The 14,283-nt window shown below is 36.5% G+C and overlaps 1 protein-coding gene across 6 annotated transcripts in view; it reads left to right on the plus strand.

The window, feature by feature from the left end:
* Window positions 1-2,688: 2,688 nt before the first annotated feature.
* Window positions 2,689-14,283, plus strand: part of cyc (basic helix-loop-helix ARNT-like protein cyc) — a 163,744-nt gene continuing 152,149 nt past the window's right edge. For 3 of the 6 annotated variants that reach the window (XM_076472610.1, XM_076472616.1, XM_076472611.1), the window contains exon 1: window positions 2,818-2,988. The gene's annotated coding sequence lies outside the window, so the exon portion shown is untranslated. Of the gene's footprint in view, window positions 2,989-14,283 lie in introns of all 6 variants that reach the window. The other 3 variants (XM_076472614.1, XM_076472613.1, XM_076472612.1) reach the window with 3 other exon arrangements.

Raw genomic sequence — 14,283 nt, forward strand, 5'->3', positions numbered from 1 at the left:
TTTTAATTGATAGTGTACTTCTATGCATACTGGCAACAGTTTAGAAAAAAAATTAAGACAACTATGTCTTATTGAGGAGTATAAACGATGTACAAGTGACAACCTCAAAACGTATTTGGATGAAAAGAAACTTGAAACACTACAGGAAGCAGTTGCTCTTTCTGTATCTTAGGACGGCTGGTATGAGTATTAACACTTTTATTAAAATGAAGCAGAGAACAATGTTTCGACTTTCTTAGGTCATCTTCAGGTTGTTTTTTTGTTAACCTGAAGATGACTTAAGAAGGTCGAAACGTTGTTCTATGTTTTATTTTAGTAAAAGTGTTAATATCTATATCAACCGTCCTGAGATACATTTTTTACTTCAGTTGGGTTTCTTGTCATCACGAGTTGCTCTTTCTGATGATTACACTTTAATTTATAAACCCACTTTTCATAAAAAGAAATTACTGCTTGCTTAGAAAAATCCTGTACCTGTTCAACCTACTAAAGTTGATTCTCATAAAAAACTGGATCCTCTAGTTCGAAATCCCCTGACAGTCAAGATTAAACTTTGTCAAAACCTATCTATTATTTATATGTAAAGCCTGGTTATGTTATGTTCGATTGCTGGAGTTTGAAAAATAAAAAAACAAAAGGAGGCAACACTCAGTACATTTGTGTCCGCATATGGACGTAGTTTCACCAGATCACCCGATATTGTTGATTTGGCCATTGATAAAAAGGTTGATGTAGTTAGGGAGGAAATTAGACCTTTTGTGTCCGTTGGTTCTGTTTTTGATAAATGACACTGCTAATCTCATACCCATACGTATTTTACGTGACACTGAGACAGCTCTATCATTGTTGTTAGAAGGTGTATTGCCTTGAGATTCGAGTTTTGCCACTGGTATTGCTCAGGGTATGGAGAGTGGCTTTGTTAATGTTCCTCTTCATAACATTTATTCAATATCAGACCTAAGTTTGGGATCATTTGTGGTTGGACGAATACATACTATGCCAATTCAGGGTATATCATTATTGTTGGAAATGATTTGTCTGGGTGAAAAGTTGTTGCCGAATCCAAAATGAGTAGTGAGCCAATCACTGTTTCATTTAAGAATGATGAAGTTGAAGATAATCCAAACATGTTTCTCACGTTGGCTGTGAATCGAGCTCAAGCTAAGAAATTAAACTAAAAATAAATGATAGATACATGTTCAGAGGACGACATTATAAATTTGTCACAGATATATTTTGAGTTTGACAGGGATCTTGTGAAAGATTGTCCCACTGACAAATCTTTGATGGGTGGCAATGATGGACGTGAGGGATCTAGTTTAACTAGTGAAGATCCGTTTGCCAAAAGCAACCTGATCTATGAACAAGAAAAGGATCTGCAGATATCATCATTATTTAATTATGCAGTCCAAAAGAATGAACTTTAGAAAGTTCCAAATGGTTACTTCTTCAAAAATGATGTGCTAATGAGAAAATGAAGACCATCAAATTTGTCATCTTCAGAAGACTGGGCTGTAGTTGTTGTTCTAAAACTATATCGTTCTGATATATTAAAAGTTGCCCATGTATTTCCTGTGGGAGGCCACCTAGTGTCAACATGACATGTAACAAAATTATGGCATTTCTTTTTGCCAAAAATTAGGCATGATGTTCTACGATATGTAAGCCTCCGACGCCATAGTAGCTGAAAAAGCCTCGAAACATCTTCTTCAAGGGATGATTTACGAACTGATTGATGTAAGATTCTCGAAGTTTCTCACCTGGAGATCTGCGAACATCCAGACTTCTTTGACCCTGTACGAAGAAATGAGTCTCGTCACTGAATAACATCTACCTCCATTGTTCTTGCGTCCAGTTCTTGTATTTCAGACCCCATTGATACCGTTTTTTTTTCATTGAGTTTGTAAGTTGTTTTTGACTGGTCTCCTTGCCCTTCTAACGCAATTTCGAATGACGTAATATTCCTCAAAATTTCGTCATGTATCCCAAAAATAGATCGACCGTACTGCAAAACACAGCTAATGACGCCGTTTGTGTGAAAGAAATGACTATTAAAGGAAATCAGCGGGTCCAGCGAGCCTACACTAGCCGCCATGCTGAAAATATTGTAAAATGACCATTTGTTTCAATTAAGTTGCACAAGGGTGTACCTATAAACTTACTTTTAAATTAACTTATACACGGCAACCTGTCTTTCAATTTTCTTACTTACTAATTACCAAGAGGGTCATCAGTAAGTTTCCCGACTTACACCGCTAACATCTGGGGTTAAATTTTCCATTACGTAACTTTGCACCGAAACAGACAAGAGTGCATCCAAATGCTTTGTTTGTTTTGTTTTTTTAAACTTTGCGCAGAGCTACTCGAGGGCTATCTGTGCTAGCCGTCCCTAATTTTGCAGTGTAAAACTAGAGGGAAGGCAGCTAGTCATCACCACCCACCGCCAACTCTTGGGCTACTCTTTTACCAACGAATAGTGGGATTGATCGTCACATTATAACGCCCCCACGGCTGGGAGGGCGAGCATGTTTGGCGAGACTCGGGCGCGAACCCGCGACCCTCAGATTACGAAGCGCACGCCTTAACGCGCTAGGCCATGCCAGGCCCACATCCAAATGCACATTATCGCTAAGACGACTCACTCAGTCTGAAGCGTGTAATCACGCTAATCGCAGCGCTCCAAGCGACGGGTTTGATAGAAAGCATCTGTGCTGCTGCTTCTTGTTGCTGTTCAAGTAGACCGTCGTATTGACCCTTTTAAGTACACGTCACTATGACGTAGCAAGTGTCTCTTGTAGACTTAGTACTTATAAAGGCTGCTGTGTGATTGGCTGCACAAGTCGTCATGAAAATTAACAACAATGGATTAGCTTTGCTACAACTAATGCTGTGGACCAATACACTAAAAGAAAAACGCTGACAGAAGCTCTCGACAGGACTTGCAGCGATCACCTCGTTCCAGGTAGTAACTGAATAATGGATTTCACGGTATAGTTCTCACTTCTAGGCCTAAGTTTTATTAAATTGAATTTTAATTTCAGAAACTTTTTGTTTCTATGTAAATAGATTTATAATTTAGTCTTCCATTTGATATTAAGCAGAAATATGCAATAGAGACTTTGTGTTCGGTCATACCAGCGTAGTAGGAAAATGACTGATGTATGTGTCTTACCTTTTCTGTGTATAGATTTAACTTCGTATATACAAAACGTTTAAAAATCAAAGTAGACCAACGGGCTAAATAGGTATTTAACAATTTGTAGGAGATTCTGGCAGAGCCTGTTCCCTGTTGTTGAGCACTGATTTTCTAACTTTAATGACAATGTTTTCTAACATACGTAAGTCACTTTCTTTGCTAGCTTGTAAAGTAATTTTGAACTTACTTTTGGATGTCTGAGTATTAACACCACGTTACAATGTGTGGTTGCTGATTTAAGTGAGATAACCAGTTTTAAAATCAGATGTTCTTTGCCGATGGCTCCTAGCAATGTAACCTGGAAACTTAAATTTGCAACTTCAGCATACATAACGGCGTGCAGCAGAGAACTTTTGCATAAAGTAAATTTTGTCGTTGATTAATATTTATGTTTATATTATCTATCTAAAGTATAAGGATCAAATTCTTGTTAAAACAACGATTTTAATATTTTCTGAGCAAGACGATAAAACTCAAACCACACAAATCTTGCAATGTGCATCCGATGAAGTTTATTGTCCACTACTAGTGCTTATATGGTTGCAATTACGACGACAGATATTGAAGTTGTTTAAACAAGAGAAGTATCTTAAGAGCTTCTGTATACATACATATATAATCCTCTCGCTATTTACAAAAGCAGTGCTAGGTGAATGTCTATATATAATAATGATCCTTCTGTTTAGAGTTTGATTGTTTAATGGTTCATCAAAAGTCTCTGTAACAAATCAAAAAGTTATTAAATTGATATTATGAAATGTGTTAATAGACGTGTTTTAAATATTCGTATTTAGAAAGTGAGGTAAAAATGCCATTTAATACTAATCTGAAAAGTCGCAAATTGTATTCCAAATATTGTCTAAAGTACTGTATCAATGTCTTATTATTTGTTGATTAAGAGGTTTTGTACGGTGCTTACTAGCGACATGGGGCCTGGCATGGCCAAGCGCGTAAGGCGTGCGACTCGTAATCCGAGGGTCGCGGGTTCGCGCCCGCGTCGCGCTAAACATGCTCGCCCTCCCAGCCGTGGGGGTGTATAATGTGACGGTTAGTCCCACTATTCGGTGGTCAAAGAGTAGCCCAAGAGTTGGCGGTGGGTGGTGATGACTAGCTGCTTTCCCTCTAGTCTTACACTGCTAAATTAGGGACGGCTAGCACAGATAGCCCTCGAGTAGCTTTGTGCGAAATTCCAAAACAAACAAACAAACAAAATACTAGCGACATACACTGCTAGCCAAAATCTTAAGGCCAATGAACATAAAGAAAAAATATGCATTTTGCGTTGTTAGGCTCAACCACTTATTTGCCATTGTCATTGTTTAGAATTAAGCACATAGCTACACAATGGGCTATCTGTGCTCTGCCCACCACGGTTATCGAAACCAGGATTTTGGAGTTGTAAGTCCGCAGACATACCACTTAGCCACTAGGAGGCCCACTTATTTGAGTAGAGCTTCGAAAGATGAAAATAAGAAACGGGAAAATAAAAATAAAAAAACGTTTTTAGCATTTAATAAGGAAAATGTGAACACTTTGAAATTAGCCTAAATACTAGTTGGTCAAAAGTTTAAGACCATACCAAAAAGAAGTCCTAAACAGGGTAGAAAATGCCCAACAAGAAGTCTCAGTAGTGAGTTGCATAGCTGTTATTGCGAATAACTTCAAACATTCGCTTTGGCATGGTCGATATAAGCGTTTGCAGAAGGCTAGCTGGAATGTTATTCCAAGTGGTGAAGATGGCTTCACAATGATCATGCACTGTTTGGAACTGACATCCATTCATATAGACTTCCCTTGCCATCGACCCCCAAAGAATTTCAATTGGGTTCAGTTCGGGTGAACACACTAGATGGTCCAAAAGAATCACGTTATTCGCCATGAAAAAGTCCTTTGTCCTGCGGGCATTGTAGATTGCAGCATTGTCCTGCTGAAAGATCCAGTCATTTCTACACAAGCGAGGACCTTCAGTCAATAAGGATGCTCTCTCCAACATGCCAATGTAGCCAGCTGCCGTTTGACGCCCCTGTATAACCTGAAGCTCCATTGTTCCATGGAAGGAGAAAGCACCCCAGGTCATAACGGAACCTCCTCCACTGTGTCGTGTAGAAAATGTCTCCGGTGGGATATCCTTATCGTGCCAGTAACGTTGGAAACCATCTGGACCATCCAGGTTAATTTTTTTCTCATCAGAGAACAAAACCTTCGTCCACTTTTTTACGTCCCATGTTTGGTGCTTCTCAGCAAAGTTTAACCGAGCTGATTCGTGGTGTGGAAGGAGGCATGGCCTCTGAAGACGTTTACGGTTTTTAAAGCCTTTCTTTTGTAGATGCCGTCTTATTGTTCTTGAGCTGCATTCTGCGTCCGTAAGGACCTTAATCTGCTTCGACGATCGGCTGGTGTCTTGTTGGACAACCCGTCGAATCCTCCTGCTCAACGCCGACGAAATTTTCTTGGGCCGGCCACTTGAAATTCTCGTTCCGTATCTCTCAGGGTCTTTTAAGAAATTTGCAACAGCAGTTTTACTACGCCCAATCTCACCAGCGATGGCACGTTGAGAGAGACCTTGCTCTTGCAGCTTGAAAATTCTGCCACGTTCAAACTCTATCAACGTTTTAGCCTTTGCCATGTTTTACCTAATGTAACATAGGAGATGTCAGTGGGAGATGTTGACTTGACAACGCTAATGCTTGAACAGAAATGACTAAATTTCGTTTCGTGTTTACCGATTAACACTTCGTTTCAGTATGGTCTTAAACTTTTGACCAGCTAGTATTTAGGCTAATTACATAGTGTTCACATTTTCCCTATTAAATGCTAAAAAAAGTTTTTTTTATTATCCCTTTTCTTATTCTCATCTTTCAAAACTCTACTCAAATAAGTGGTTGAGTCTAACAACGCAAAATTCATATTTTTTTCTTTATGTTCATTGGTTTTAAGATTTTGGCCAGCAGCGTATATCAATAATTTTTAGTGTCAAAGTTATTGTTTCTTTTTTGTATGAAATATACATTTACTGTTCTTAGGTATGTGTTATATGAAGCCACAAAATATCCTTAGAACTAAACTGATCATTTTAGAAACCAGAAAAGAACACGAGTTAGGAAAACCTTGTTGCTGCAGACAGCGGTTGTTTTGCACCATAGCAAACTATATATTGTCTATTATTACGTATCTCAAATGAATAGATTTAATCAAAGAAGACCATGTGAAATTAGTTATGTATTGTGCTTTACAACTCTAAGGAAGAAGTACGAGTTTACACTAATTTGTACTGTTATACATATGCACGTACAACTGTATAGACAGGCGTGCTTCAACAGTGAATAAAAATTCAGGGTAGTTAATATATCATATCGTAAGGTTTATTAATCTTATACTCTGATAAGTTTATTTGTAAAAGATATTGATGATGCTTAAAGAACATAATTATTTTTGTATAGTATAGTAGAGCAGTCTTTTTAATTAGGTTTGAAACAGCTTCTATCAACGATCCTAAGGGCACTAATATTCATTCATAATACAAATACAAATATTAATCACAGGCAGTTTTTGGTCATCGGATATAAAATACAAAACAATCGCGTTCAAAAGCATTACCGGAGTGACAGAGTGGACACCCAGACGACAGTCACCACAATCACAGAATATTCACCTACACAGTATATATTAGGACGGCTGGTTTGGGTATTAACACTTTTACTAATAAACCACAGAACAATATTTCGACCTTCTTAGGCCATCTTCAGGTATTAGTAAAAGTGTTAATACCCATACCAGCCGTCCTGACATACATGTTTACTTCAGTTGGGTTTCTCGTCATCACAGTTATAGAACAGCTTGTCACGACAATCATAAAACAGTTGCGTATATACAGCGTTGTCGCGTAAGCGAGTGTCGCCATTTCCACTAAATTCTCATGTACACCAGACACTGCATTCACGTATAACCGTCGTGTACAGAAGCGTTGCTATATTCACAATGTATAATGTTTGCATAAGTTGTTATTGCACCCACATAGGAATCGTATATACAAGCAGAGCAATCGTACGTAGTTAGTACAGTTACCATTAACTTCACACGTCATTCGTCATCACAAACATAATTCTATTGGGGAGTTAGTATTTGCTTGAGCACTCTTGTTTGTAGCTCACCTGTGGTCATACACATTCATAATTCTGACAGAGGAGATGTCTTCATCGTCATGGAACAATTACAAGAGTGAGCACTACGTACGATACAACACACCTTACTATGCTGATATAAGAATGGCATATGGCGAGGAGGCAACTTTCGTGATGATTATTCAATGACACTTCTTAGAATTACGTTGAACTTTCTCCTCCGGCATGGCCTAGCGCGTAAGGCGTGCGACTCGTAATCCGAGGGTCGCGGGTTCGCGCCCGCGTCGCGCTAAACATGCTCGCCCTTTCAGCCATGGTGACTTTATAATGTGACGGTCAATCCCACTATTCGTTGGTAAAAGAGTAGCCCAAGAGTTGGCGGTGGGTGGTGATGACTAGCTGCCTTCCCTCTAGTCTTACACTGCTAAATTAGGGACGGCTAGCACAGATAGCCCTCGAGTAGCTTTGTGCGAAATTCCCAAACAAACAAACAAACAAAGAACTTTCTCCTATCGTTCAGTAGCTGTATCTTAGAAGAATGTCCTAGAATTTCTCAGATGTAATAATACAGCGTTTTGGCACAAATAATTTAATTATTTTCCTTCCTCAATGGTTTAGCGGTAAGCGTGAGGCTAAATAGGGTAGTCCATTATCTAGCTCTTCATTTAATAAACAAACAAATCCTCCCAGGCATATTAATGTGTATATAATATGAGTTTGTCGTTTAACCTGCACGTTATTTTATGAACAAGTGTCGTTTTTAAATGTGAAATAAATGGGTGTATAGAGAAAAATGAAGTGTTATTTTATTGCAGCGAATGTATACGAAAATTGAGAATGCTTAAATGAATGATTACTTTTAAGTTAATGAACTAATCCTCAGCGTATCTTGAAATGCGTAATAGCTAATTAAATCGATAAGATCTAATTAGAAATTATATATCATTAATATAATATTGTTCTAAACTTCTCTGTGGACCCGTAGTGGGCAGAGCACAGATAGCCCATTGTGTTACTTTGTGCTTAACTTCAAACAAAACAAAACTTCTCTGTGGATGGTGTATGGCGCTGTCATATTTAATTTAGCATTGAACGTTAATTATGGCTTGCATTTGACACTGTAATGTTAAATTCAAAACTGCACATTAGTTATGTATTGTATATGATGCTGTCTTGTTGAATTCAATATTAAACATTATGGTTTGCGGGGCCGGCATGGCCAAGCGCGTAAGGCGTGCGACTCGTAATCCGAGGGTCGCGGGTTCACGCCCGAGTCGCGCCAAACATGCTCGCCCTCCCAGCCGTGGGGGCGTTATAATGTGACGGTCAATCCCACTATTCGTTGGTAAAAGAGTAGCCCAAGAGTTGGCGGTGGGTGGTGATGACTAGCTACCTTCCCTCTAGTCTTACACTGCTAAATTAGGGACGGCTAGCACAGATAGCCCTCGAGTAGTTTTGTGCGAAATTCAAAAACAAACAAACAAAACAATATGGTTTGTGTATAGCGTTGTCATGTTGAATTTAACGCTGAGCAATAGCAATGGATCTGAACGCGGAACTATTTCTAAGAAATTGACATTCTTTTGATGATTGTAAAAGGTTTTGCTTTTGCGCTATGTGTAATCGAATATCTGCTCTTGCCTATTTGTCGTGTTATTAATTTCCCTTCCTTCTTACATAAATAGATTGTAACATTCCATATTTTCAGCCTTTCTTTATAACAATAGGCATGTATATGGTCAAAAGTAAACCTAGCATATAGTTGTTTAATGTCCATGTTAGGTAAAGATTCGAGATCCTACTGTGTATAAAAACAAATGTAGTGATTTATCATTGTTTATAAGTAGGACTATTATGTTGTAAAGTAAAATTAAGGACAGTGCCATATTAAACTTTAGGTGAAAGGAAAAAAAAAACGTGCTTAATGAAGTTTGCAACAAAAAATACACACACGATCAGCAGGCTAAATAATGTAGAAAACAAAAATGAGACACGAACAGCAAGGCATGACCTTGTTAAAGTATGAGGAAATCTGTTTGAAAACTACGTTCATAGAGATCTTCTGGCCAGGCGTATAGCTGCCCTCTATACACAGCATAAAGTATTATTTGTGTACCCTGTTGAGGAATTTAACGTCTTCCTGTTACAACATTTCGTGTAAAGTGTAGTGTTGTTGACATTTTTGCTTATTTGTTTTGTGTATGATATTACAGATTCTGTAGCGTATGTGTGCGTGCGTGTGTTTTCCTATAGCAAAGCCACATCGGGCTATCTGCTGTGTCCAGCAAGGGGAATCGAACCCCTGATTTTAGCGTTGTAAATCTTAAGACTTACCGCTGTCCCTGCGGGGGACGACCCTGTAGTAAACAAAATCATGAATTTAAAATAATTTGCTTTATAAATAAATTTCATAAACATGTTTCAAAACCCTATGAGGATATAGACGCCACTGATAATTCTAGGATTAAAATTCTTATTGTAACATTCAATGCAGATACTGAGAAAAGTACTGCAAATATAACTTTAATAATAACTACTAACTCTGCAGTGGACAAAGCGCAGATAGTCCATTGTGTAGCTTTGCTCCAAATCAACAACAACAACACTTCTGTTTTCTTCTTAAAGCTGTTTCTCATACACTCTTTTTTGAATTTCTAATTTATTTTTGCTAAATACATAACTTTCCCACAGTTCTTTACATTTTTCAACTTATCTGTCAGTATAAACTTATGGTATTTAACCCTTTATTTTTTTCTTCATGTCTTTGGTAGGCTCATTCCAAAAGCCAACCACCCTTTTTGAAATGTAATATTATTATGATATACATTACCAACTAAACTTGTTTTTGGTTGATAGGCTATACAACTTACGGGGCAGCGAAATTATTTTGAATAATTTTCAGTATTTTGTTCGATAATAGTTCTAACTCAGTAACTTGATGAAGTGTTTCTCCAGGTTATTAAATAGGCAGCTTGTTGTAAGTAGTTGATTACAAATAGGCCTACTGTAATTCTGGTAATTTTAAATATGGTTAAGGCTATGTCGTAAGATCACTGAATACTTTGCTTAATAGTGAAACACCTCAATATTTTTTGAAAAATATGTAACATCCCAAATTATCCTAATTCACCATTTCTCGTTAAACTTACTAATACAGTGGATTGTTCATGAACTGTAATAATTATACATAGATGGGTGCCCAAGCCTTAAACCACGTTTTTGTATCACCATGGTGTTGTACTGCATGTAACACACTTTCCACTGCACAACTTGCAGTAGTTTATTTCAGAATGATAATTTATTAAATGAATTAATGTAAAATAGTAAAGTATTATTTTATATTTATATCAATCATAAACTAATCAATTATAAGTTCATGTTGAAATATTTAAAGTAAACTTTACAGTAAAGCTCCACATTTCTTGTTGTCATTAGTCACGGACTTTCATGTTATTTCTATTTCAAGACTGAACAGGTGGAACCAAGTTCTATGTAGCTTGATCTGAGGGGAAAGCAAATTATGCTCATTAGGTAATCATATTATTGAAAAAAATCGAAGAACATTTAGAATGAGAATATGATTTTTATACTAGGAATGGTCTTGATTTTAAATCTCTTTATTTTAAAATAAGTAATCATTTATAAAGGGTATTATATATGTGACATTCTCATTGCGGTAGTTAAAAATTAGAATAATTGTTCTGTTATTTTTCTTTATACATTATATGAACTGACATACAATTATGAATAGATAATTGTGATTATAACTCGGAAATAATTTGATAAATGTGCTATAAATGAACATTTCACATAGTTAAGTGATTTTTGAAATACTACAATACAATTTTATGCATATTAACTAGGATACTGCAAATCATGAACATTAAAAAGTGATTGACTTTAGTATTTAAACAGGACTCTCTACAAGACTACCAACTACATGCAAAATATTATAACGATGCCTTTATAATGAAGTGTTTAGATGACGAATACGTCCGTATATTTATAATTACAAAGTAAACTGTATGATACTCTGTCTGCAGTTGTCACAGGAACAGATAATCAGTTGCTGTTATTGAAAGGTTTCGTGCCAATTGCAGCTGTTCAGTGAGAAGGAAGCCTACAGTTTCACATTCTTTAGAAACTTTTCACGGCATGTGGTTTCACGTCACTAGTCTCGTGCAGTCTAGGATCTACAGTGATGTTACCCCAACACAAACGCGTATAGAGAATTAACTTACTATATTCAATAAATTTCACACAAATTGCAAGCACTAAATGACATAGCAGATAAAATATCGTTCGAAAATTAGTAAACAAAGTGTTGATATATAAGTTACAAAAACAAAACAATGTAAGAAAAGTTTTGTTCGTCGATCTAATTAGTTACTGTTTCTCTTTCGTAGCTTTATAATCTACATTTGTTTTTGAAGTAGAATTAAGAACACACACAATCAGAGAATCATAAATAATAGAAAAATATTTTAGCGTTCGTTTTTGTTTCCAGTTTTTATAGTGATATAAAACTCATTCCACGGTGTTTGTTCGCTAGAACATTGTACCTTCGAACTATATGACATGGTGTATTGAGGAAAAAAAAATCTCAGATTCTAACACTTCACACAATAAAAAGGCTCATATATATCTTTGTTCCAAAGAGCATGAATAACATACTGTATTTATATTAAAATAGAAAAAATAAGCACTTCAACATTTGTAGATATGTTATTGTAAAATGTTGTAATACAAGGTTATTTGAACGAAATCAATAGATGCTAAATTAAACTGTAGTAAAAGAACAAGTAAGTAAAAATATATTTTTAAATAAATTAATTCAGTGACAACTGAACTGTTATCTATCATTTGGGGTCAATGAATAGATAGTATATGCGAGCTCCTCTAAAGAAAGTAAGCTATTGAGTTTTGAAACCATTCGAGTGTACTGTACAAGTATTATATCATATAACAACAATTTAACTGTTGAAGCCTAAGTCAGTGTGTGGTTGCCTTTCTAATGAATCTCGTACCGTATCATTGAATAATTTAACTAGTACAACACATAGAAAAGGTTTTTTCTTCTTTTCTATAACAGCTTACGTCTTTCCACAAGTATCGATATACTGTCTAGAAGTTCCATTATACAGATGGAAGCTATATGCTCTCAGTGTTATCTGTTGTTATATTACTTGTTCAGTGAGGAATTACTTTTCCGGACTGCTCTCTTTCAGATATTGTTTTGTGACGTAAAAATAGTTTATACATAGACCTATGGCGCAATTTGACTCACTACTGGCCACTCGGTTAGGGCGTTCGAATCGTAATTTGAGTGTCACGGGTTTGAATCACCGCCACACCAAATATTCTCGTCTTCTCAGCCGCGGGAGCATTATAATGTGTAGTAAATCCCACTATTCGTTGGTAAAAGTGTAGTCTAAGAGTGGAGTCTTACACTGCTAAATTAGGGACGCCTAGCACAGATAGTCTTCGCGTAGATTTGCGCGAAATACAAAACAAATAAATAAACAGTACTGACAGAAATATATATGTTACAAACTCTCTTTTTCATACCACAATGAAATGGTCCTTCAAGAATTACTGATAATATCACTCAAGTACGAAAACACCAGTGGAAAGTTAGTACAAATGGGTAACTAATCGCAGTTTCGTTGAGACCTAGAATGATCTATTCAGTGACCCACGCAGATCAGCATTCAGAGAATGAATGATTTTAGTTAACCTGACTCTAACTGCTAGGTAACTGTGGTCACAATCATACCAAGCGTGTCTTGAATCGTTCAGAAAACGTCTGTAAAGAGAGAATTATTGATGTTATACATCACTGAGGCAGGAAGAAGAAAGGGTTTAACGTTCGGCACAGTGTTAAAATACTGACTCTCAGAGTGATAAAGTTCGTGCATGTATTGACATTGGTTTCATAGCCGTTGATGTTGAATGACATTAATAATAAATGGTTGTCCTCACTACAAGCAATAGATAATGCGATGGAATAAGACATTTTTTTATTGTTCTGAGGTACAATGGAGGAAGAGTTAGATTAATTTCTTAAGCAGTTTTGTCAAATTGCTGAATGTAATTCATAACAGTCGATGATGTAGAATACCTGGAATTTGATAAACTCTATAGTGGAAGACCACTGTTTCATGACTACTTTGGCAAATTGACCAAGTAAAAAACAGTCATTTACTGGGTAAAGTATAAGGCTCATAAACAATGGGGCCATGAGAAATGGTAAGTTGCAATGCTTATGCTCTGGGGCACACTCCAGCATAGCAGACTCTGAGAAAACATTATTTCGGTCAATTTCTGTGCAGATTTCCTACTGAATCCATGCATCTCCACATAAGCATTATAAAAATTTTGCACAACTGATGGTGTATCAGGAGAAATACATTATGAGGGATATATTACACTAAGTTGCCAGAAATTTTGATTGTGTCAGTGATATTCTAAACATACTCTTTCATCTGTGTCAATAATGTAGTTAAAATGTTAGAATGCACATAGAGGACAAGGTGGAAACAATACTTTCTATAACTGTTTGATTATTGTTGGCACAAGCCCTCACTTTTTGTGTCTACATAGTAACTCATTTCTCTTTTTTGTAATCAGACTGAGTGATAGACAACAAATTTGGCAAAGATGATAGGCAGTGAATTCTGTCAGATCTATTACCTTCAAGCAAGCAGTTTCTTGATCAAATCTGTAGGTTCTCTAGCTTTCCTCATTTACTATTTCTAAATGTTTGTGTCAAATAACACCTCGATTATGCAGTACATTCACTAGCACATACCAACGTCTGTTAGATATCACTTGATCAGAATAACTTCAATATGTATATGGATGTTATGACATGAAGAATATCAAGGTTTTATTTTAGATGATACCTTTAATTGCACTTTGAAGGAGATAAGGAGTAATCTTGTATATAGAAGACACACTTAATGT

The sequence above is a fragment of the Tachypleus tridentatus genome, chromosome 12, assembly GCF_004210375.1.
Source record: "Tachypleus tridentatus isolate NWPU-2018 chromosome 12, ASM421037v1, whole genome shotgun sequence".
NCBI lineage: Eukaryota > Metazoa > Arthropoda > Merostomata > Xiphosura > Limulidae > Tachypleus > Tachypleus tridentatus.